Genomic DNA, 27,487 nt, shown 5'->3' with positions numbered 1-27,487 from the left:
TTTCATTCAGGAGATCTTGGATTGGACAAGGAGTTTAAAATATTAATTCCTTGGGGTCCCTGGGTGGCTCAGTCAGGTGAGTGGCTGACTCTTGATTTCAGCTCAGGTCATGGTCCCAGTGTTGTGAGATTGAGCCACATGTTGGGATCCACACTGAGTATGCAGCCTGTTTAAGACATTCTATCTCCTCCCTCTGCCCCTACTCCATTGCTTGCATTATATTTATCTTTCTAAAATAAAAAAAAAGAATATTAATTAATTTAAAAGTTAAATGATTTGAGATTTTTTAATAGAAATGCTATTGCTTATACGGATTGACAAGGTGGTAAATAGAGACCACACTGATTTAATTTTCTTTGGCAAACTCCTGGGCTTAGTAGAGTAGCAGATTTGAAGGCAAGCCAATTATCATAAAATTGCCTTATCAAAGTAAAGAGTAATAATTAAATTTAAGCTGTGATAATCAAGAAAATACAGTGTCTCTTGAATTTTATTAGTAATCAGAGGTCTTTTCTACTCTCAAGATGAGCTCTTAAGGGCTCAGAATACACCTCTTTTCTTTGACCAAAAAAAAAAAAAAAAATTATAAGCCGATATAATCATCTGTCTATTCCAAGGAGTTCATGCAGGTCTTGTCTTTATACCCTGTCCCGAATATTCATAGTAATTAATTTGAAGCAACTCATTTTGCTCTATTTGGATTTTATAAATAGGCTTAATTTATAAGCCTCAGCAACACTGACCTGGAAACCCTTCATAGTATTTTGGCATTTTTAATTGTTTCTAGCACATGCCATGAGAAGCTCAGTTTTGAATCATGCCCAGCTTAAATTCTAGGACATGGGTACCATTGCTGGGTCCAAAAGCTTCCATTTCTGATTAAGAATCAATCAGTGATGAATCTGAGTCACAGGAAATACTATTCATGCTATTAACTTTTTTTTTTTAAGATTTTATTTTTACGTAATCTCTACACCCAATTTGGGGCTCAAACTTACAACCTTGAGATCAAGACTTGCATGCTCTACTGACTGAGCCATGCTAATAACTTTTGATAGTGTTCACCTTTGGAGAATAAGTTATATTTTTTTATAAACTCCTAAAGTTGAGCCACCATTAATAACACCAACTTGAGAGTCAAAGTTTAGGTACGGTCTGATGGAAAGCATTCACTACTTTTAGAATAACTCTGATATTTAAATACTGGTATTATCATTGACTTGATCAAAACTGACCAAAGATGAATACTAGATCTGTTAACTGTTATTGTTATAAATATACATTTACTGTCTCTCGTGGACCTACTCATGATTTCCTGCAGGAAAGTCAAAGTTTTTAATAACTAAAAAGCTGTACCCTATCCTTATTATCAACAAAGATTCACCTTGTGGTACCTATATTAAAGTGTAATAACTCAGCCAACTAGGAAAGCACTTCCGTGATCTCCATTGGTGCAATATGAAGTTCGCCCCCTGGTGGCAACACAAGGCTGAATTGTTATCATTTGCCAGATACTACTCACTTTCTACTACTCAAAACGCATAACGTTAGATATAAAAAGCTTGGATGCCCAAAATTTCAGTAGTCTTTGCCCTAATACAAAGCAAAATGTGTCCAGCATAAGATGACAATACTTGCTTTCTACCACCCTCTGATTTAAGGGGCTCTATTACAAGAATGTATAGGGAATCTCCTGAATAATTGTTCTAATCTTCCTGTTATTGTTTCCCGCAATTTTTATTCCTTTTCTTTCCTGATTTTAATTTACCCCTCTTGTCTTTAAAAACTAGTTGAAACTTCAATAGTTTTATTCTTGCCATAGCTATAGTTTCCCAAGCACTATTTTGTCAGATAAAAATGCATACATAGTACATACATAGTAGTTATGCAAAATACAATACCTTGAAACAAGTGAGAAACTTCTTTAATGACATATCTTCTCTGAAGGTTTTTATGTATTTCCTTCAGGTCATCCAGGTACTTCAGACTTCTTCCAGACACTCTTCTAATACTGAACACCCGCCTTTGGCTTTTCCTAGATCTATTCTGGGCAACATGTTTCCCTAAATGCTTCTGTTATTCAGCTCTCCTGACATATAAACTCCTGTTGTTAATTATTAGAGAAAATATTAAAAATCATCATAGATCTTGGTGACCTTGTTCTTATTAGGCAAATCTTCAGCCAGCTTCCCTCATCATGATTTCATTCACATTTCAACAGAGATTAATGTTGTGTCTGCCATACCAGCTCATTTGAGGTCTATTCCTCGAATCAATATCAATCATTTAAATGTGGTGTGATCCCGTGGGATTCGAATTAGTCCAAATGATAATTGAGCTGCTCTATTCTCAGAATTTGGTACCCACAATTGTGTCTTTCCTCATCAGAGCAGAGACATAGCAATATCAATGATAAAGAGCAATGACTATCCATGCAGGCAGTTATAGGCCAATAGTGGTAAAGTGATACTATATTTTCACAAACGTTTTCCAATAACTACTTGCTGGCTTATCAAGTTAGGCAATAATTACTGGTAACAGAAAGAAAGCATGCTGGGATTCAAACCTTTATTAAATTAGAATTTGTTTTCCCTTCTCCCTTTATACTTAAACAAATTATCCTATTTATATCTACTTAATATTTCTTTTGTTCCAGACCCCCTTTTAGAGACACATGAACATTTCCTGATAGACAACAATAACAGTTGTTTTCCTTATAGTGAACCTACCTGAAAAACATTTCATATTGAAAACAAAGGCCATAATTGTTGGTAAGGAAAAGATACGTTCACAAAAATAATTTTGGGTATGGAACTTCTTGTGTCATGAGTAGCATTTTCTGAGAATCATCTAGTCCATGGCTTCATGCACAAGGAAAAAGGAACACATGAGCAATGGCCTAGTACTGCTGTAGTAAATATTTCTGGCCCCTCACGACCAGCAGTGACAATTATCTGGTAGGGTTGTGGTGGTGACAGGAGTTATAAGTTGTCCTATAATAAGATAATGTGAACACAGCTCCCCAAAATAGCATTTTCCATACAGTCTATGTTTGTTGAAGTTGTGACATTTAATGGGCTATTGTCCAGGGTTTTGTAGAGATATTCTAATTAACTCACATTCCCCCAGTGATTCTATCATTCCAGGAAGAAGTCAGATTTCACATACTACTACTCCACTCTGTAGCCAGAGGTTAAGAAATCTAGACTACGCATTAAACCTTCAGCTCACTATTCGTGCAGCTATGAAGATGCTAAGGCAGGTGGTAAAATGACATCAGAGTCCTCGCCTGCTCACCTACCACCACGGTCTAGAGCATGGTGCTTCTTTTCCCATTCCTTGGGGAAAAAAATGAACTGATTTGAATAAATTGGACTTTAAGAGCTAGGACAGACCTGGAAAGCATAATAATTTAATTCACCCTTCTCATCAGGAGGCAGTTTTACATAATGGGTATTGGGAAGGTTAAATGAGATAACACGTATAAAATGTCCAGAATAACACAGATCCAATGTAAACCCTCGGTAAGAAAATCTGTTTTATAGATGAGGAAACAGGCTCAGATATGTGAGTGTTTTCCCAAAACCACACAAGTTAGTGACCAAAATCACCAAACCCAGAGATCAGAATTCCTGTCATTTAGGAATTTTTTTTCCGCCACACCATACAGGGATACGTAGAATCTTCCACTTAGTTTCACATATAATAAAACAAAAATTCTTATTGAAAAAGATATTGGTATAGAGTACTTTGCATTTTATTAGCTTAATACAGTTAGTATGAATCCAATTAGCTTAACAAGTCATTTGGTCATTAGACTAAAAATTAAATATTAAATATTCTTCAGATTCTATCATTATGAATTCCCATATTTCAGCTTTCCCATATAGTTTTTTTATTTTTAATTTTTTTATTTTTTTTACATTTATTCATTTTTTTTGGAGACAGAGGCAGAGCACAAGTGGGGGAGGGGCAGAGAGAGAGAGGGAGACACAGAATCCAAAGCGGGCTCCAGGCTCCGAGCTGTCAGCACAGAGCCCGATGTGGGGCTGGAACTCACAAAACGCGAGATCATGACCTAAGCCAGAGTCAGACGCCCAACTGACTGAGCCACCCAGGTGCCCCTCCCATATATTTTTTTAAATAAATTACTTATCCTTATTTCTTTTTTAAATATGCTTATTTCTTTTTTTAAAATAATGTTTATTTATTTATTTTCAGAGGGAGAAAGAGAGAGAGAGAGAGAGAGAGAGAGAGAGAATCCCAAACAGATTCTGCACTATCAGCATGGAGCATTGATCAATGTCCGGATAGTGTTTATTATGTGCTCTACATGGCCCTCCAGACATCGTAGGAGCCAGGAGGTTCTCTCTTGGTAAATTAGGGGAATTTGGTATCTACGGCAAACTGAGCAGATGGTCAATGGATCAAAGGGTAGGGTTCAAAATAATCTCTGGGTTGAAAACCAGGGTTCAAAAACTACCGTTTGTACTTATAACCAAAGTCTCTTGTTTTAGCCATCTCCACATTCATCCCTGAATCTTCACCAAAATGAGTCACATAGGGCCCCATGCTTGGTGAAGCACATGATAAGAGTGGGTCGTTTTCACAGTAAAAGCCCCACGTCAATATTAAGATCACAACACTCTGTAGTTGCTTGGAAGACAAGACTGGATTTTCTATAAATCTCCTTTTAACATTTATGTGATACCTTTAATACAGCCAGGAAAATTCTATAGAACAAGCCCTAGACACTGCCCCGTGTCTGTCCCTGGGCCCCTCAGCTCACCTCTTAACTGATTTCACCGCCCCTTAGTTTACCTCTAAGTTTTCTAATCCAGTCACTAGCAAGGCAATGAGGCTACCTCAGGCACCACCAAGAAACCATTGCTTAGTAGAAAATAATTTACCTCCAGTATAAATAGGCTGATGAGACAACTACTTGTTAGGTACATTTTACTCCAACATTCACTACAATCTGGCTTTCTGGTTCGCTCTGATCTCACGGTCCCCTAGCTCTCAATTTCTCACACCCCTCCAGCCTCACAGATCTTTTTGTTTCTTGAACATGCCAGGCATGAGGAGCTGTGCACATTTCCGTCTTTTTTTCCCCCTGCTCTAAATTTCTCACCCAGAATACCCACGTGGCTACATCTTCAGACCTTGTTTAAATGTCACCTCTTAGCACCCCCTTCTCTGCTTCATTCTTCTTCAGAGTACCTACCTACAACAAACATATTCCGTATTTTACTTCTGTGCTTCATTAATGGGTCATTTTTTTTTAAATTTATCATCCCATATACCCCATGCCCAGAGAATAAACTGCAAGAGGCTGGATTTTATTTTCTGCTCATATCACTGCTACCCCCCCCCCACCCAAATATGTGGCACATACTAGACATTCAATACATTATCAAAAGAGCAGTCTCTCCCTCTGGGCTTCTCTTATTTCCACACTGTTCTTTCCTCAGTTGAGATTCAGATCAGCAGATCACACTTCCTGTTGACTCCAACTCATTAAGTTAACTTCTCTAATCACAAAACACTCTCCAAACCACTCCCATTTATCATGCTCAGATCCAGGGTTGCCAATAAAGTGAAAACAGGAACTATAATATTCTCATATCCGGCATAAATGGGCTTGAGAGATATTATCCTTCATATCTTTTATCTATCTCTCCATCTCTATCATCTATCTATCTGTCTATCTATCTGTCTATCATTTCCTGGGCCTCTTCTCCACCCCAAACCCAACACATTAGAATGGAGATTCATGAGAGTAGGCATCAAGCTTGGTTTGTTCACCAATAAAGATTCGGTAAAGTGCATACATGTGCTGATTTTTCAAGGGATATAGGCTGATCTCTCTAGTATCTAGAAAGAGGTATGGGTAGGCTCTAGGAGGTGAGATTCTGGGACTAGATTTGTCATTTTGTGCCACTACTTCTCCACACAAATTCTATGCTCTGAACAAGTTGACCTTTTCTGAATATAATTCACAATTTTCACTCTGGTGATTCTGCTTATGCCATTCTGCTTTCCTGCGAAATTACAACCTGACCTTGTGGTAGCTGATGACCGTATTTCATATACTTGCTAATCATTCCTCCACCATGAATCTTTTTTTTAAATCATGTCCTCATTTAGCATCACTCATCTTTTTACTATTGAAGCAAGTAGTGCTTAAGTGGCTCAGTGCCTTAAAGGGAGATATACTAGAGGTGGTATTGATACAAAAGTATGAAAAGTATGGTAATAGCAACGAAAATGTATACCTTTTTCGTTAACTAATCTCAAGGAGTCTACAGTCTGTCACTGCAATCTGATGTGTGCATTTTTATGACATCAACTCGTATGGACTGGCAATATGTTTGCCAAGTTGATAACTTCTAATTAGCACTGTCAGCAAATAAATGAACTCACAGAGGGAACGAGAACCAGGTGGTGGCTCCTTCTCACACAGTGGAGGGTGGATTCCTCTTAGAATCCAGGGCTCACCTGGACAAACTATACCTTGATTGTCTCATTTCAATTTTCTTCCTGCTTTCACTCCACAATGTAAGGATGTCCCAGATAAACAATGATAACTTCCCCAACAATCAGAATGGATTGTCTTTCTCCAGAACCGATTCTCTTCTGAAGATTTGCACGTTGCTGCTTTGTAGCCCCGAGGACTGGAGATAGGGACTGCAGGAATCCAGAGGTCTCACACTGGTCCATCATGGGGAATATTTACACTACGTGATTCCAGAATAACAGAATTCCTTGATGCATGTGGCAAAAAACAGATGAAGTAAAGAGTTCAAAAAGCAGGAAGGATATAGATATTCTTGGTTCTACCTTGAGCAGTAGAACCAAATATAAGGTGTAAGAAAATACATGAGATTGCTTTAAAAACAGAAGAAATTCACACTTACTCTACTTTGGTAGGGAGACCCAATAGCTGAATCTATGACCCCATTATTACTGATAATTGTGTGCATAATACGAAATGTTCATTTAATTGTATAGCTGTATACCTACCTCATTTTGTAGAAGGACGAAAAGATCATGCACTAATAAGTACATTGTGCATATACATCTGCAAACGTGTTCACACACATGTAGCACTAATACCACTTACATAATTCTCATCATTTATGGTTTTGTACTCTGGTTAGTTCTTTACATACACTAGCTTTGAAATTTCTTGGTGAACAGGACAATGTTTTACACTCCTCTGACTTCTCATTGAACTTAGAAGTTGTGGTAGGTAGAATGTATTTCGATCAATAGATGTTGGATCAGTGAGAAGTTGAATAAGCAGTTTAAAGCAAGGGAAGAAAGAAGCCTTTGGAATCTGACATTCACAACCGTGTTTTCAAATTTTTCTTGTGCCTCATAGCTTGAATCAGGAGGGGTCAGTGAATGATTTTCAGACCTGCTTTTCCTTTCCAATTAAATCTCTTATTTTTCATTTAAATTACAGACATGTTACTCTCTCAATAAGCACCACGATGAAAGCATGAGAATAATATCCATCTAAAGAGAAGAATTCAGAGAAAATAAAATTTGGATCACACACACTTGCAGAGCACAACAGCCACTTTGACAAACCAATATTTTTCAAGTTCAGTGCAGGAGTCCTTGGGCTGTAGATCATACAATGAAATCCTCTCCCCTAGAGGAATGTTATATTGTACACATATGTAACGCCCTCAAAGGGCTTCAGCCAAGTGACATTTCTAATATAAGCCACAGGCAACATCTAGCAATGTGTGCAGGATTGCTTTGTGCCTAGAATTTCAGGAAAATCAAATGAGTTAACATTCTTTGACCATAGAAATCTCATCAGTTTTGCTTTTTATTCCTCCACTCCATTTTTCAATTAAATATAATTGAAAGCTGAACTAGCGGCAGTTATTCAGGACTTCGAAGTTTTTCAGAAGCCCTTAGGAAAGACATGAACCCAGAATAATTTGACAGCATACTAGTCTATTTAGAGCCATCTTCTACTTTGTCCTTTCAACTTTTTATCTGCCATAATAAACAGTTTTCCTCTAGAGCAACCAAATCGGAACCAAGGAAAGAGTTCTAAGAGAAGCAAGCTGAATGAACTGTCATGCAAGAGTAGTTCTTCAAGACTTCCATTTGCATGTGGATGACACTGGGGCTATGAGTCTGGAGACATTCCTCCTACGAAAATCCATCTACGGGCAATTGGTACAACAAGTAGTATCTTCGCAATGACATGATCACACGCAAACTGTATGGACTAGAGGTCAGTTGCTTTTATAGCATGCTTTTAAAATTAAAAAGACACTGGCCATTTAGCTTTGATCCATAATTTCAGTTTCGTAAGAGTGAATATTGAAGAGCTATAAAATCTCATAATAAAATCGCTTCACAAGTTTATTTTTGGCATTAAGTGAAAACCAATTTTGGTTTTGTTTAAACCTTTCAACACCATCCCAGAAACCCACTGGTCTAATGTTCATGCTAAACGTGAGAAAATTAAAATTAAAAAATAATAGAGTAAAAGACTAACTACACTGAAAAAAACCCGAGTGTTCTTACTGACCAAACAAAATGAAATGCACAGAGTTGGCAAAATGAAGGATACAAAGTAAATGGGTTATTTGATTCTGTTCAGTTTTGAGGAGCCCAAACAGCTGGTGGCATCAGTGAGAAGACAAAACAAAGTTCCTACAAGGTCCTTAGCTGACCATCCATCTTCTAAGGTCATCGACCACAACTATTGGTTCCTATTTCTAGAACTCTATAAGAATTGCAAATGGGAAGGAATGTGCAAGAAAATAACAAACTGTGTTTAGAAATTGAGTATTCTTGAAGACATTAGTAAGTTAAAGTTTATAGTTATAGTTGTTTATTTTTATAACTGTAGAATACAATCACAAGAACTATATAGGGAACATTAACTCTTATCCAATAGCTGGGGAATCAAAATATATATTCAGCTGCTTTCAGCACATGCATGAGATCACTGATCAAAGATTTTTTTTTCATGTAAGCAAAGTTAACCGTTTGAATCTATAAGAATAAAATAAGAGTATTCAAACTGCAGTGAATTTTCAGATATGCGCATTAAGATAATATACTGTTCATAAAAGACTTTCACCTTCTTTTCCTGTTGCCCAGACATACTGTGCTCAGGAAATGAAAACATTTTAATATAAGCCCTAGCAAAATGCTACCAAAAAGTTCAATCAGTTGAGAAATACATTTAAAGCTAAATATTTTTTTAATTCTGTAATAGATATTAACAGATTGAGACCACTGTTGTTTCTCCCCTTCATTAGCGCAATTAAAATCTGACTCTATTATGTTGTTTTAGATGTGTAGAAACGTTGCATTATATTTCTTCAAAAGACATTTTCAGCCAGACGTCAGCTGAGCTCATCCTACCCCTGACTTTTGTCAACTGACTCGGGTATTTTAACCCATATCCTTTGTCACACCCCGTGTCCTTCACAAAATACCATGTGATCCGCTGTTTTCTTGACTTTCTCTCTGCTCTACTCTACACCAAGCCATTTGGGCAACTCAGCCCTACTCTTTGATGTTCCTCAAAAATAAAGTATTTGTGTGTTGAGCAGCCCTGCTCAAGGTTTGCAGTCATATCAAGGTATGTGATCACAAAACCCAAATTAAAATTAAATAATAGCTATCTTGAATCTGAAATGGCTTTGGCCACGTCTCTAAATTGTGTGTGGCTTCTTCTCTTTAAAACTCCTGTACCCCCCCCACTCTTCCTTCCCTCATTTTGCTCAGCTACTTAGCTTACTATTGCTTAGGCTACTCCACCTTTACCTTTCCACTATTATTTGAATAAAACTCATTTTTTAAATTCTAATAACAGTGCTGAAGAATGAGCCTTTTCTTTCGACTGTTCACCAGTCTCTTTGTACAAAATAATATAAAATTATTTCCCAGTGAAAGAAATTTCCCACATCCTCCCATGTCAAAAGGCAGAAAATGTCAGAGGCTCCCGGGCGGCTCAGTTGGTGAAGCATCCTACTCTAGATTTTGGCTCAGGTCATGATCTCCTAGTTCATGAGTTCCGGACCCTGACACTGATAATGCAGAGCCTGCCTGGGATTCCTTTCCTCTCCCTCCCTCCCTGTCTGCCCCTAACCTGCTCAGGCATGCATGCACTCTTTCTCTCTCGCTGTCAAAATAAATAAATAAACTTTATTTTCAAAAGGCAGAAAATATCACAGGGAGTTTTAAGTGAAAACAAATTCTATTCTGTTACACACATATTCAATGACAACTGGAGAACATTTAGAATTTGTAGGATTAGTTGCTGTCTATGAAGACAGCTGATAGCATTCAGAGCATAAGGAAATATGTTGAATCATAGTCTTCCATCCTACTTATCCACTGCTCATTTTGCCATAAAGGGTCCTACTTGTGATTATAAATCCCCCACGCTCACACCAACTAGTTCTAAAATCCCTCAGACATTAAAATTTAGTGTAGCTGTCTCTTCTTGCAGGGGACCATTCTTTATTCCCAAGTCTGGATAGACTGTTCTCCCTGGAGACTTCTATATTCTGTGCATATTTCTCTTTTCACTGTTGTCACAACTTATTTTAATTACCCTGTTTACTTATTGTCTGTCGTCTCTTTTTAAAATTATATGTTGCCTGGTACATAATTGATACTCAAAATAGTGGTTGCATGAATGAGTAAACTAATAAAGATACAGAACTAGGACATCAGAATGATACGATAAGGCTTGCAATATGTAAAATAACCAGGAATAAAATGCATATTAATCATTATTCACTACTGGGCATGAGAATTCAAGTAATCATTGACCATTCCCTTATATAGATTGCCTCATCCTTCTGTCTTTCAAAAATATATCACTCCATTGTTCAAACTTATTCAACAGGGGACTCAAAAGTAGACAGAGAATGGAAAGTTTGTTTGTTTTAACTCGAATATCCACATCAAGTATTTCAACCAGCTTCATCTCTCCATAACATCTTTATACACTAAGTAACTGAAAATCTTGTCTACTTTATAATGGGGTCTGTCATGAGGCTATTAAATTGTTCTACAAGGATATTTTTAAAGTAACTTTGTGAAAAATATTCATTTACAGAAAGTTAATGGTCAAGACCATCTGAAATATGTCCAAAACCTACAATGAAAAAAGTATATAATTGAGAAAAACATTGCAGTGATATACTAAGATCTGCCAAGTTTCCCATTATAGCACCAGGTGAAATGCTCCCTTGGGCATCACTCGGCATGAAAGAAATCAAACAAGAAGGGAAGCTAAACATTCAAATTGGTTCATGGCTTTATGAGTTAGTGAAATAAATTAAAAGAAAAAAGATATGGAAAATTGTAATTTTTCTTGTTTAAATCAAATTCCTATTATTTCAAGGAGTTTATTTTGACCCAAGACATGAATCCAATCTATTGTCTGACATGGTGAGACTGTGTAAAGTTTGATGTGTTGGGTCAAAATAAAACCAGAGACTTGAATGGTTTGGGTTTTGAGACCACCGTGACTTAAGAACTGCAAAGGCATGTTGGAAAATCAACAAAAGCTTTTCAAAATATTTGTGTGGCAGAATTAAGTTTGGAAAAAGCAATAAAATAAAAGACATGTTTCACAAACACACACCTGATGGTATGTGATTTATAGATTATTTTGAACCAAATACAGAATTGAACATGAACTAGTGAATGATTTGAAGACTCTCAGTTTGGAACTAAAATCACAATCCTAGCTGTCAGGAGTGAACCCAGCAGAAGTAGTTGATGAAATTGCCATCTATCCAATTCATTGAAAGGAACAACAGTGACATCTATTCTCTGGAGGTTACTGACATTGTTTACCATGCTTTAGGGTTTCAACATTTAAAAGAAACATGTTCTTTTACTTTACTTTCAAGGTTTCAGAACACTCTACTGGTTGATAATCTGTTTTGCATATTAGGTTAGAATCATTGTATAATTTTGAATTCATCTAACGTCTTTGGTTTGGTTATTCAGATTTCTCTGCATGTTTCCCTCTTATAGTAGTTTGACTTCATCTCCTCTCTTTTTGTTTCTAATGCATTACTGGAAAAATAAAAGTGCTATAAACTATTAAATAAAGGTAGTATTATTTTTAATCATGATGGCCAAATTCCTCAAATCATGTAGGAATATATTGACAGGCTAAACATGTGCATATAAATAATAATTTGGGGACGCTGGCTAAATATCAAGTGCAAGATAATAAAATCCACAAATTGTTTCACATCCCGGTTCCATTGCTGAACATTCTTTGCCTCAATTTCCTACCTACAACCCAGTTTACTTTGAAATCAGCCCACTTCTTCATTACTGGCTGTTTAGAAGGAGAAAATACAGCCTCTCTTTGAACTGTACGTGCTACAGGACACACGGATGATAGCTCAAATGTAAATATCAAGTCTTCTTTCCAAACTTCAGCTCCGTCTGACTCATTTCTGCCGACAACAAATGGCAGCATGGCACTAACACCTGCTAGCTGAGAATTTGGAGAATTTTGAATTCTGAAACATCACAATCTTTCAATAGAAATAAGAACAACACATTTTTTGTTTGGGGTTGTAGAGAATGGATAAATGATCTTTATTCCCCCTCTCGCTGTGCCTTGTCTGTCAGCACGTGTTTTTTTCCCGGTTTTGCCTATTGGTCTGGACAAGAGGAGGAAGGCAATCTCCAGATGTGGAAATGTAAAGAGATCTATTTTTTTCAGATGGTTTGCCACAATTGTGTAAACTCTGAGAGTCAGGAAAAAGGCCATCACAAAAAGAATTCTGAGCTAAGTGTTGCAATTAGTACCAGATGCAAAGGGACGAGGAAGGACATGTCCTCACAAAGGAACGAAGAAAGAAATTACCTACAGACCCTGGAACTACAATTTACCTTCTGATTACAAAGCTTTGTTTACTCAAGTATACCCTACTTCTCTATTCCTGTAAGGTTTTCATATTTTTGTTGAGATTTTATTAATCATTCATTTACCTCACATGTATTTGATGCATGGATTGAGCAATGCTCTACCTAGATGTTTGGAGAGACAATACAGATAGAGCCCTGTCCTCAATGAACTTACATTTCAATGGGAGAAGAAAGAAGCTACACACATTAAAAAATAAATAAGACTATATCTCATTCTCTCCCCATGCTTTCAAATGAAATTAGGATGGCTTCTTTCAATTACAGCAGGCAAAGTGGCAATAGTAATGTACTGTCATTGCCTATGCCTGGGTGAAGCTGGCTGGTACTCCTGATGGCACTGAAGGACCTCATCCTCTTGACATTTCAATCCATGGATCACCAAAGACCACTTAAAGAAGGAATATGAATCCTAGTTGGTGTCTTAAAACCTTCATCTTTTGAGAAGATTTAAAAGCACCATTATCAGGGCACCTGGGTGGCTCACTCAGTTGAGCATCTGACTCTTGATTTTGGCTCAGGTCATGATCTCACAGTCGTGAGATTGAGCCTTGCATCAGGATCTGCACTAAGTGCAGAGCCTACTTAAGATTCTCTCTCTCTTCCTCTGCCCCTAGCCTGCTTATGCTCTCTCTCTCTCTCCCTCTCTCTCTCTCTCTCTCTCCCTCTCTCTCTCTCTCTCTCTCTCCCCCAAAAATATTTAAAATAAAACAAAATAAAAAGCACCATTATCAAAACAGTGTTAAGGCCTTCAGAGAAAAATCCCAGAGACAAGGGTGAAATTTTCATTCTTTCGAGAGATAAATGATGTGATATAATAGCACAAAGAGAATGCTATTGTTTAGAAAATGATAGACATGTTTATTTTACTTACATGATAAAATATCAAATTGGAGTTTTGAAAGTAACTACTTCAACACCTAAAGACAGCAATATAATGGGTAATGTTTAGTGTATGCAAAATAGTGAAATGTCTCACAGCTGAAGAAGTTATAGATCCAATGAAATATTTCAAACGATTTCAGTTGGTGATAAGTGATTCAGTTGGTGATGATAAAATACCAGGTGAGGTAGAGAGTGGAAGGTGAGGCTGTGTGTCAGGGAGAGAAGCCATTTCTGCTGGAACGGACCACAGCAAGAGTCTCTGTATTACATTTGGAGAAGCCTCCCTCAAATGCCACTGATGGAACCTGAACCTAAATCAGGTGAGCTACAACCTTCCAGAGATTATACTTGTGTCGTGTTGGATACTCTGATTGCTATGACTCATCTCCTCATATCTGACACTTTTCAGTGGGGTTGCAAGTGTTAAAACCCAGTATTTGCTCACAAGGCAATGAGAGTATCTTTACCTAAGTGGTGGGGGGGGACCTGTGTTGCATATGACGAACTACTAGATAATAAATGAATTCCAGATTTGTCTCCTCGTAGAAATTACATGAACAAAAACTTAGAGAAATGCTGAGTCAAAACAATTCTTTTACCCACGCTTCCTGGTGCAGTACCACTTTGCCTTGTTCTCTTCCATATAAAGTGCTAGATGAGATGTCTACATATTTTATTTGCAATAACTTCTTGAAGAACTGCATTTGCATATGCTTATCAGGCAGAATATACATATAGTATATACACTACCCAGTGGTCTAACCATAAGAGTGATTTAGTAACTATTATTTATGCATTTTCAAGGATTTTTTCTGTCACTTTGGGAATGCAAATTCTGTAAATTAAGTTCTCTAGTCAAGCCACTTCTTACCCAACTTCTTTTCTGCATTGGCCTCAGCATTTGTACTGATCCCACAGTACAAATCCCAGTAGTGACGACCACAAGCTAGAGATTTTGGTAAACAGTAAAGGCACAATAGGTATAAAAGTGATTACTAATGGGGTGCCTGAGTGGCTCAGTTGGTTAAGCATCCAACATAGGCTCAAGTCATGATCTCACGGTTTGTGAGTTCGAGCCCCATGTCTGGCTCTGTGCTGACAGCTCAGAGTCTGGAGCCTACTTCAGATTCTGTTTCTCTCTCTGTGCCCCTCTCCTGCTATCTCTCTCTCTCTCTCTCTCTCTCTCTCTCTCTCTCTCTCTCAAAAATAAAACATAAAAAAGTGATTACTACTGTGCATAGACCATAAGAGATACTCAAATATAGATTTTATTAATAATAATGAAAAGAAACCAATAATGATTTTAATAAAACAAAGGCAAACATGGAAGCCATTATTCTTTCAAAATTCCTTTAGAGGGATGATTTTGTCTGATCCTTAGAGTAAACCTGCTGCCATCAGAACAAAGGCTGTTACCCCCACTTCACAGAGAAGAAAACTGATGTACACAAGGGAGGAGGTGACAACCCAGAGAGATGTTTCTAACCAGGTAGCAGAGTAAAAATCTACTGCATTAATTTCCTTAAAAGCTGTTCCCAATCTGTGTTTCTGGGTTCCCAAAACCCACTGATGGGATTCACAACGTCAAAAACAATTTTGTAAAAGTATGAAGATGTTATCTGTCTTTGTCACTGTGTTGACATTTGTGCTGGCGCCATGGAAACAATGGATTCCAGTGCTGGCACCTTCCCACAAATTAAGGCTGTGACACAGCCTATAGTAGTAACCATTGCATTCTTCTCCACTACACAGAAAGCGTAAAAATTAAAGCAAGTTTCTCTTTAAAATACAGTAAAACGTGTTACTATCATTATCTTTTGAACCTTCCACCCATGCCTTTTTTAGATTCTGTGTGACAAAATGGGAAGTGTGATTAGACGTTTCTATGGCATACGCAGGCATGATGGCTGTTTGAAGACAGCATATTTGTGTAATTTGAATTTCCAGCTGAACTAGCCCCTTCTTCCATGGTATGTAATTTTCATTTGAAAATGATTGACAGAGTATGCTCATTCAGACTTAGGTCTTAGGAAGATATTTTCTCAAAAACAAATGAAGCGTCATCCTGTCACTGCAAGGAAAACAATTGGTAGTATATTTGTTGTCAATGGTAAAAGTTGAGTTTTAAGTGAAATTATTACAAGTTGTATTACAAATTGTATCAGTCACTGTGAGCTTGACAGCTTATAATAAGACCAATGGCGATAATAAATATTATCTGAGTCTTATTGTACAATGAAATGCATCAAAATTTGTAATATCTGAATAAAATCCAGGGTCCATTGTTTTTCAACTAAGAATGCATCATGGTTAAAAGAAAATCATGCATAAGTAAAAATCTATTCAAAGTGCAAGATAGCCAATGGATTAAAATCTAAAAGAGTAAAAATATTAATATGACATCAGATTACATATTGTAATTAACTTACAAGAAACAACCCGCTATTGAATTTTAGTATAATTTCAAACAAGAACATCCACAATTTATTGAAGGGTTGTGAAGGTACTTCTGTTTTCTCCAACTACATATTTGTGAGAGGCCAGATAGATTTGCGTGAGGCCAAGTACCTCAACCAAACAATATATTGCAACACAATCAATACAAAAGCAGATGTGAGAATCCAGCTGTCTTCTATTAAACTAGATATTAAAGATTTTAATCTTTAACATCATTTGCAAAAGTAAAAACAAGTCCCTTTTCTCACATTTTTGAAAATATAGTTATCTTTCATGACAATATTTACATGAATGGGTTTGTTATTGCCACTTTCAGGGCTGGCTTCACGGGCGTGTGGCCTGAGTAGTGGCACAGAATCCTGCACTCAGAAGGGTTCCATTAAGGGGGCGCGTGGACGGCTCAGTTGATTAACCATCGGACTCAGGTTTTGGTTCTGGTCATGGTCTCACAGTTCGTGACTTCGAGCCCCACGTCAGGCTCCTCATTGGGTTCCACCCTATCAGCTGGACCTGCTTGGGATTCTCTCTCCCCTCTCTTGCTGCACCTCTCCCACTCTTACTTTTGCACATGCGCACTCTCTCTCTTTCAAAATAAATAAACTGAAAAAAAGAAGGATTCCATGCTTAGTTTAATGCTCTGCTGTCACCACCTAAAATTCTTACTTTTATATTTGACGTGCAATGGGACAAGGCAGCACGTGCTTGAGCAGAAGAGACACGTAACAATCATGGCCACCTTTCCTTGCCAGCCCATTAGTATAGAGCACTCCCAATGGCACATAAGCACAGAATTCTAGGGGGCCCACAATGCGTGGGAGTTCAGCAAGATTCAAAGCAAGCGCGAAGTAAGCATATTACATCAAAGACTGAGGTGTAGGAGGATTATCAGCCAACGACTGGCATCTGAGAAGATATGCTTTCTCTTTGAACCTGAATTTATTAATTCAGGCAAAAGTCAACGGCATTTTAGGAAACGCTAACAGCCAAAGAACTCCATCATAAATTTTCATATTTGTGTTACTTCCCTATATTATCCAGAGAGTTACACTGAAATGATGATGTACAGGAAGAGGGAAAGTTGAAGGGACCCATGCAGATAGCTAACAGACACATGAAAAGCTGCTCAATGTCACTCATTAGACAAATGCAAACCAAAACCATGATGAAATACCACCTCATGCCTGTCAGAATGGCTAAAATTAACAACACAGGAAACAACAGGTGTTGGCGAGGATGCAGAGAAAGGGGAACCCTCTTGTACTGTTGATGGGAATGCAAACTGGTGCAGCCACTCTGAAGAACAGTATGGAGGTTCCTCAAAAAAAAAAAAACAAAAATAGAACTACCCTACAACCCAGCAATTGCACTATTAGTTATTTACCCAAAGGCTACAAAAATGCAGATTTGAAGGAGTACATGTACCCTGATGTCTATAGCAGCATTATCAACAATAGCCAATGTCCACCAATGATGAATGGATAAAGAAGATGTGGAATATAAACAATGGAATATTACTTAGCCATCAAAAGGAAATCTTGCCATTTGCAACAATCTGGATGGAGCTAGAATGTATTATGCTAAGTGCATTAAGTTGGGCAGAAAAAGACAAATACCATAAAATTTCACTCATATGTGGGATTTAAGATATAAAACGGATGAACATATGGAAAGGGGGAGAAAGGAGGGAAAGGGAAACAAACCATAAAGACTCTTTATGATAGAGAACAAAGTGAGGGTTGATGGAGGGGTGGTGGGTGGGGGGCTGGGCTAAATGGATGATGGATACTAAGGAGGGCACTTGTTGTGATGAGCGCTGGGTATTGTATGTGAGCAATAAATCACTAAATTCCACTCCTGAAAATATTATACTATATATTAACTAACTAGAGTTTAAATAAAATTTGGGGGGGGGAATGTAAAAGTGTCCTTGAGAACAAAAACTATGAGGTCATAGTTTTACATACCACATTGTAAAATTAATTTTTAATATTTATTTTTGAGATAGAGATAGAGAGAGCACGAGCAGGGGAGGGACAGAGAGGGAGACATAGAATCCGAAGCAGGCTTCAGATTCTGAGCAGTCAGCACAGAGCCTGACGTGGGGCTCGAACCCACGAACCGTGAGATCATGACCTGAGCTGAATTCAGAGGCTTAACCAACTGTGCCACCCAAGCTCCCCTATATACCACAGTTTTTTAATCATATCAGATTTATCAGTCATTTATTTCTTCAGATTCTCAGCCATGTAGCATTTCAGGGAAATGTAGGAAAATTGTTACCTTCTTTTGATTTCAATATGTAATTCCAAACATATGTCCTCTGCTACTTCATAATACACACATGCACACACACACACACACACACACACACACACATGCATGCATGGACATTTTCCCTTCTAAAAATGAGCTTATCAGCAGGTAAGACAGCACACCTTCACTGCAGGAGAGAGGAGGTTGAGATAAGGAAAATAGGCCCTTTATTAGGCAAAAGTATCCTTACAAAGTGACACTCATATAAATACTTAGTGATTCATGTCTTTTCAGCCTTTAACACCTGTGTCATTCATGTAAAATACCTCCAAACTGAATAGCAGGTCATAAACTCTATGCAATTTGAACTCGATGCAAAACCATTTTGTCAAAGTTTTACAATGAGTGTCTACACATAATTACTTCTTTTGCTGTTCACTGTAATAATATTAATCACACAGATTCTTTTCATTTTTATAGCTTTGCTTTGAAATTAATTACCAAATTTAGTGCCATTCCTGATAAAAAATGGAGGCCCTGCATGTGTTTATTAATGTACTTAAACCATACAGATGATGTCAGAGCCCCACAGATTCCCCTCTACATGCACATCTGTAAAATATAAAAATCTGTGTAATCTATACGCTTTAAAAAAATAGATGAAAATTGGGGGAAATGTACCATGGTTTTCAATTGCTTTCAATTACCATTAAACCTTTCGGAGAACGATTTGCATAATGTTTCATAAACATGTAGGCAGATTAACCTTTTTTAGTTAATTTATTCATTAGCAGTAAAAATTCAAAGCACCTCTTATGAGAAAATAATGTCTTGCTGTTAAATTACATGGAAACAAAGCAATTGGGACATACTTGCCTAAGTTCGCACTGTGTCAGAGCACAAGAAAAGTGAAGAGGAAAAAAAACTTTGCCTGTTAGCAGAGTGTGATTAAATTGCTGGTTTGTGAACAATTAGTGGTATTACTAGAAGATTAGGTGAAGTATTAATTAGAAGTAGGCCAAATGGCTTCTAAGGAGTAAAGATACCTCCTACATCTGCACTGAAGGTAAGCAAGTTGCCTGTGGAGAACGGAGTCCGTTCCTGGGCTTTCTCATCTGTGGGCCTTGGGATTGCTGGACCCCAGCTCAGGGCTAGAGTCGCTATATACATTTATCCTCTTGGAAAAGCTGGGTTTTTTTTTTGGTCATTATGCCTCAAAACTCAAAAACTGTATTTTATACCATCTGAATTATTGAAGTCAGGACTCAGCCCTGAAATTGGTGAAACTTGGAATCAAAGCTAGACCAATCATATCCATGTTTCAAGAAAGCTGTAGGAGGCCAATGGGAGTTCTAAGGGTTTCTTACCAAAACAATATTGAAAAAAAGAAAAGAAAAGAAATTGCCCATACATGTGGGGTGCGTCTGAGGACAATCCATTGACCACATAAAGGTAAAACCCCGATAAGGCGGGGAGAATGTGCTTCCTACCTAGGGAATGGTGACTGGAGTCTCTCTCAGATAAGAGCTGGGTATGGAATTCTAGCTCCAGGGGTTTAGTGTCCAGGGACCTGCTGATTCCAGGAGGAACTTCTAAAAGTCAGAGGGCACCTGGGTGGCTCGGTTGGTTAAGTGTCTAACTTTGTTTTGGCTCAGGTCAAGATCTCAAGTTCAAGCCCCATACTGGGCTCTGCAGCTGGCAACATGGAGTCTGTTTGATATTCTCTCTCTCTCTCTCTCTCTCTCTCTCTCTCTCTCTCTCTCTCTTCCCCTCCCCAGCTCTTGCTGTCTCTCTCAAAATAAATAAAAACTTGAAAAACGAAAAACAAAACAAAAAACAAAATAGTTAGTCCTGTCTCAAATGGTAGACCACAAAAATAAATAACAATAAAAACAGGAACCACTGCAAGATCAGCTCCTCTCTTGTTTCCTGACTCCCCTCTACCTTCCCCCCCCCCCCCCCGTAATGCCTTCTTCCTTTCTTCCCTGCCTGCCTCTTTCTTTCAAATGCATTGATTGCAGGTCTATAATGGAAAAGGCCTGCGTGTCAAGCAGAATTGGTCTGAAATTTCGTATCTTGTATGCTCATAGAAACCAGAAGGGCTTTTTCATATGTCATTCCCCAAGTCAGAAGTCTGTTTAATCATTATGCAACCCGGTGTTTGTATTTTGTTCAGAGAACATCTTCCCTCATTGCACTGCACTCCAGCAAACTTCCTGAGGAGAGTTTAAGTTCCTGGAAGACTGAGTTTTTGTTTTATTCAAATTGGTGTCTTCATATGTCTTTCAGGGTGTTTTACAGAGTTGTGTTTTATATAGGCTTGTTAAAGTAGATTTTAGAAAATGAAAAGATTCAAAAATCGTATCTCCTGTATCTGTTGAGAGAGGAAAATTAACTTCAGCAAAAAAAGTGTTGCTTTTAAATAAATCTGTAACTTTATCTAGCTAAAGTAAAATAACTACCGTACTGGGATGGCCCAGTTATTTCTTTAGACAATGTGTGACTTATTATTTTACGTAGTTTTATATAACTTCAATTTTGTCTTCAGTGAGTATCCATGTATTCCAACAAGGAATACATATATACATATATATATTGCAGGTATATATTATATATATGTAATATATATTATATGGTATGATTATATATATTATTTCCTTGTTGCAAAGACATGGATAGTTACTGAAAGCAAAATTGAAGTAGGGTATGAATAAAAGAAAAATATTCCATAAGACAAAGTGATTTAAAGAACAATTGGCTATGAAGTTATTCTGAAATGTAAAGGTAAAGGTAGGTAAATTACAAAGTTGAGCAATGTTTTAAAGGTGTGTTTGGTGAGGCAATAACAAACCCATAGAGAGACATATTGTATGGTGTTAATTACAAAAGAAAGATACTTCCTTATTTCATATATATATATATATATATATATATATATATATATATATATATTTAAGTTAGCTATAAGCTAACTTGTATAAGCTTTAAATTTAATTCTGAGTAGGGTTCTGGCAGTTAGTTTCTGGAGAACGAGATGGATATGACCCCAAACAGTGGACAGCTCATGAATGTCTATACTGGATGTACTTGAACGACCAGAAAACTTGTGTTGCCTGCATCATAGCCAATGCTATTTTCACTTAGAAAATTTATATATAAATAGATATAAATATTGATGTGTTTACATCTATGGCTATCTCTATATACACATATTTTTATATACCAGTGTATATGTATATACACATGTATATATACATGAATATATACATGTGTATATACATATATATGCAAATTGTTGTGTATACATTTCCATATATATTCATATGGGTATAGGAGGCTGATGAAAATCATGAATCATAAAAATGCTGGCCAACAACCTTGAAGGGTGAGACCCACTGACCTTCGGGATGGAACCATCAACCCCATAATACAAGAAAATTGAACTCCAGTTAGAGTATGGTTAGACTCTATGAACACTCCAGGTCTGGCCTTATACAGACACTGACATCATCTATGAGGGGGCTCTCTAGATATTGTAAATTCATCACCTGCCCCGAAGAAAAATGAAGACACCTTAAAAGTGGGCACTTACAATATTGAGAAAGGCTGCTTATCTGTGCACGCCACTTTTAAAAACAAACAAAGAAATGTGTATCATTCTCCACAGATGGACTTTAAGCCCCCTGACACAATTTTCTCTTAGCCACATATATATGAATTCACAATACATGCCTGACAATTCAACCATTTAATCAGTCACATAGAATTTTCTCAACCCAGAGCCAATATTAGATATGAAAAAAAATCACTCCATAATTCTGGATTTATAAATCAATATCCTAGCTTAAATATAGTATGTGCTAATCAACATCCTGGCTTACATATAGTAATATCTTTATTTTACAGATGAAGGAACTGAAGCAAACAGAGGTGAGGTAAATTTCACAAGATCACAAAGCTAAGAACAGCACAGAGAAGATTTGAGCCCAGGCCACTTGGCTCAAAGTCCCACACCATAAGGGGCACCTGGGTGGCTCAGTTGGTTAAGCATCCGACTCTTGTGTTCGGTTCAAGTCATGATCTCATATTTTTGAGAGTTCAAGCCCTGCGTTGGGTTCTGTACTGGCAGCACAGAGCCTGCTTAGGATTCTCCTTCCCTCTCTCTCTGCCCCTCCCCCACTTGTGCTGTCTCTGTCTCTCTCAAAATTGACTTAAAAAAAAAAAAAAAAGAAAGCCCACACTATAAAACTTTATAAAACATACTACCCGCCATAGTCTTAGACAGGTAACCTAGCAAGGTGGATATTCACAGGCATGTCTGAGCATATCTCCATGGGTTTTCATGTCAATTGCACCACTGACGGTGTGACATGGGACAAATAAATTATTCATTTGCTCTCTGCCTCAGGTTCCTCATCTCCGAAATGGCAATTATAATATAAAAATTTCGTGGAGTTGTTTTGAGAAGTAAATAAATTAAACTTTGTAAAGTGCTTAGAAGAGCTCCTGGCACATGATAAATTCTATGTAATAATCTTACTAAATACATATAGAGCCTGACCTCATGGAAAGCACTTAGCAGTTCAAAAGACCACTTCAATAAAATCGCTGAATTCTTTCCTTAAAAAAAGCTAACTGCCTGAACATTGTGTTCTCATATAGTTATAGCCTAATCACATTATATCAGTTTGGTAAGTGAACCCCATTAAATGTGCTCTCTAAATGACAGGTCAGTGTGTTCAAAAATTTGAGATTGCAACTAGTGTTTCTCAGGTTTTCCTTATAAGGTGTTTTGAGTTGTGCCAATTCAAGTGGTACTGTTTTGGTTACAAGCGTTACTGTCTTGGAAGAAATATATTTCATCAGTAATGGGTTAAATGAAAATGACTTACAGTTTATACATTAGACAAAACAACACTAAAGTTATTTGTAATCGAGAAACAGCAAACCACATGAAACTTAGCATTCACCTTTCTGAGGAACACTGCAATACCTTCACAAATCTCCTGTGAGTATCTTTTATTAGCTCAAAAACTTTAGGCAACCTTATAATAAATTAGGCAAGTGTTAAGGACAAAGAGTAATTTACTATCCAGAAAAAGCATAACCTAAAGTGGAGACATTTCAAGGGATAAATGCTTTCAGATCAGAGTTAATTCCATGCCTTAAAAACAATTCAGTGAAAGCAATCATGCATTTTAAGATAGTTTTAAAGGTGGCATTTAGAAATATTTATTCAAAAACTTTCTTAAATAAGAGCTATTCCAAGAATGGCAGGAGGAAAAAAAAAACAGAAATCCTTTAAAAAACTTGCTTTAAATGGTACAGGGAGTTTCATAGATAACAGGTTGGTAGATAGATAGATAGATAGATAGATAGATAGATAGATAGATAGACAATAAACTGACTCAATAAACATACAAATAAAACAACTTGCTTTAGTGTTTTTAAATTAACTAATTTATTTATTTGAGAGAGAGAGAGACAGAGAGAGGACAGAGAGGGAGGGAGACAGAGAGAATCCCAAGCGGGCTCAGCACTGTCAGCACAGAGCCTGATGAACAATGAGATCATGACCTGAGCCGAAACCAAGAGTCAGATGCTTAACCGACTGAGCCACCCAAGTGCCCCCAAATAAAAACAACTTAATTAAGATTTAAATCAAAAATTAAAAAAAAAACAGACAAAACTCCTACTCAGGTAGATTCATATTCATTTTCACTTTGATGAAGGAAAGCACTTAAACATTGATTCCTCTGGCCCTGAATTGAAAATTGTGACACTAAAAACACCTGATTGCTTGACTAGAAAAAGCATTGACAGGTCTTAGTTCTAGTGCAAGTTCTGAGATTCTGGGAGGACTATGAGAAACAGATTAAAAATAATCTTGCCTTATTTTTGCATTTTTAAAGATTACATACATCTCTAGCAACTCCAAACCCTCAATTATTGTGTCTCAAATTGAAATACAAAAATATGTACAACTTCTTATGACTGAAAATAAATACAAATTGTGTTCAGTGAAAAAGACTTAATGGGGTTAACAGTCAAATTCGAACAGACACTTAGAGTAGGTTAGAACCATGTTTCCCACCAAGTCTCCATTTCCAGGAGGAGATGATTTTTGTTTTACTTGTTACAATAGATCAGCTATCCCTTCTGGTTCCCCTTCCTCTCCTCTTCAGGGCAACACTTTTCAAAATACAGTACAACCTTGGTTTGCAAAAATAGTTCATTCTAGAAGCATGCTTGTCAAAGCACTTGTATATCACAGTGAATTTCCCCATAAGAAATAATGGCAACTCAGATGATTCATTCCACAGCCCAAAAATATTCATGCAAAACTTATTACAATACTGTAATATAATACAAAATAATAAAGAAAATACAAAATATAAAGAAAAATAAGGAAATTATCCTGCACTTACTTTTGAAAACCTTCATGGCTGCTGCGAGGGAGACCAGAGAGAGGAGGGTTATTGTGTAGGACGACTTTCACTATCACTAATGGAATCACTGCTATCTATTGGCTCAATGGAATGTTCTTCTCTTCACGCAACTTTAACAAGGAACCTATCCAATGACATTTGCTTTTGCCTCCTTTTGAGGATTTTGCAGAAATGTGATACTGCATTGATGATCACCCACAATTCCTCAGTGAGAGAGAGAAAGAGAGAGAGAGAGAGAGAAGAACCATTGGCTCATTTGTCATCATGTGACATTGGCATCACATACTACTCATATTGCAAGACACTGCTCATTTATCAAGTTAAAATTCATTAGAAATGTTTGCTCATCTTGTGGAACACTCACAGAATAAGTTACTCACAATCCAAGGTTTTATTGTATTTTGTCATTATCTTCAATTCATCACCTCCTGTACTTCCAATAATATTCAATTAGGTTTCCATCTCCAATTTTTTTCTTTTGCCTAAATTCACTTGAGCCGGTCACTATTGCCATTGAAATTGTTCATTTCTGTAGTCAGTTTCCAACTCTCACCCCAGCCTATCTATCCATCAGCAGTATAACACAGTCTGTCATTCACTCCTTAAAATACTTTCCTCAATTTCTGGAACACCATTCCAATCCTAGTTTTCCTCTGAACTCTTGTCTTCGATCTCCTTTGCCAGATCCCATAACTTCTTGATGTGTAGATGTTTACATGACTCAGAACATGGCTCTTTCATACTGACTTCCAGGGTGATCTCATGTAGTCTCATGGCTTTAAATGCCATTAGTATCTTGATGACTTCTGAATACCTATCTTCCTTCTCAGTCTCTCCTTTGACTATTGGCTCACATTCTGTTGCCTCCATGATGTCTTCATTGGAATATCCAATATTCACTGGAATATCAAACTCAACAAGTCCTGCACACAACTCTTGATTCCCTTTCCAGCTGTGCACTCCTGGCTGTGTTGCCTCTCTAAACCAATGGCACTTCCATTTACTCATCCACTCAGGCCCCAAAACGTGGGATCCCTTCATGACTCACTTCTTTCTTTCTTTCTTTCACACCCACATTTAATACATAGCAAATTTTGTTAGTCAAAACTTCATAATATATATTACAGCTGTCTATACCTGTAGGGGATACATTCCAAGACCTCTAGCAGATGCCTGAAACTGCAGATAGTAAGGAACCCAACATGCACTATGTTTTCACCTCTATGTACATGCTGATGATGAAGTTTGTTTTGTAAATTACACACAGAGATTAACAATAGCTAATAATAAAATGGAATAATTATAATGATATACTGTAATAAAAGCCATAATTGATCTTAGCAACCTCAGCCTATGATTTTTTTCCTGTTCTTAATAAGTTGAGAACTTTCCCTTTTTCACTTTAAGGAAGCACCTTATGGCTTCTCTGTGGCATATCTGAATTGCCAGCATCATTACTCCTGCACCTTGGGGCCATTATTAAGTAAAATAAGGGTTGCTTGAACACAAGCACTGCGATACTGTGACAGTTGGTCTGATAATCAAGACAGACGGCTAAGTTACTAGCAGACTGGCCAGCTAGATATGCTGGACAAAGGGGTGATTCACATCCCAGGTGGGACAGAGTGGGGCAGCTCAAGATTTCATCATGCTACTCAAAGTAAATTTACTACTACTCAATTTAAAACACTGTTGGTTTCTGGAGTTTTCCCCTTAATATTTTTGGATCACAGTTGACCACTGGCAGCTGAAACCATGGGAAGTGGAACCTCAGACAAGCGGGAAAATACGCTATAGTCTAGCACTTATTACCACCTGTTCTGCATCACCCTGGTCCCAGCTGTGATGGTCTCTCACGTGTGCTGCGACAGCCTCCTAATTGGTCTCCCTGCGTCTACCTCTGCCCTTTTTGGTCTACTCTCAATCCTGCAGTGGACTGACACTTTTAAAAAACATATCAAATCAATGCCACTGCCCTGCTTTCAACCATCCAGTTGTTCCCCATTATACTTATCCTGGCTTATCATCCTAGAAGAAAGTTTGATGTAAGGAATATGCTTGTTACAGCTGCATCCTGGTCCCAATATGTGGATGCATCAGGTTTAATTTCTATTCCATTAACATCTATCCCTTACTCTAGGAGCTGCTCATTCTTCTCCTATTGTTTCATTTACTCTGCATCCAAGGCTTCCTTTGGTTTACATGAAGATTGCTTCCACAGATCTTGCAGATTATTTGTTTTATCATCAGGATCTATATATTCCCAGGATTGCAAAGCAGGGAGGAGAGTGCACTAAGAAGTGATGTAAATCATTTCACAATTCGGGTATCAAAATAACATGGCTAAATTCCTCAAAGTAAAGGTAAAAATGCTATAATGTAACTTCCCCTATTAATACCATAACATAATATATGTAAAATAATATTATATAATAATATTATATATATAATGTAATATTACTTAATAATATAATTTCCCATGTTAATAATGG

The 27,487-nt window shown here is 37.3% G+C and overlaps 1 long non-coding RNA gene across 3 annotated transcripts in view; it reads right to left on the bottom strand.

Moving 5' to 3' along the window:
• Window positions 1-27,487, bottom strand: part of LOC105260674 — a 328,107-nt gene that overhangs the window by 233,674 nt on the left and 66,946 nt on the right. The gene's annotated exons all lie outside the window — the stretch shown is intronic.

The sequence above is a fragment of the Felis catus genome, chromosome B3 (assembly GCF_018350175.1).
Source record: "Felis catus isolate Fca126 chromosome B3, F.catus_Fca126_mat1.0, whole genome shotgun sequence".
Lineage (NCBI taxonomy): Eukaryota > Metazoa > Chordata > Mammalia > Carnivora > Felidae > Felis > Felis catus.
This window is presented reverse-complemented; position numbering and strand designations above follow the sequence as displayed.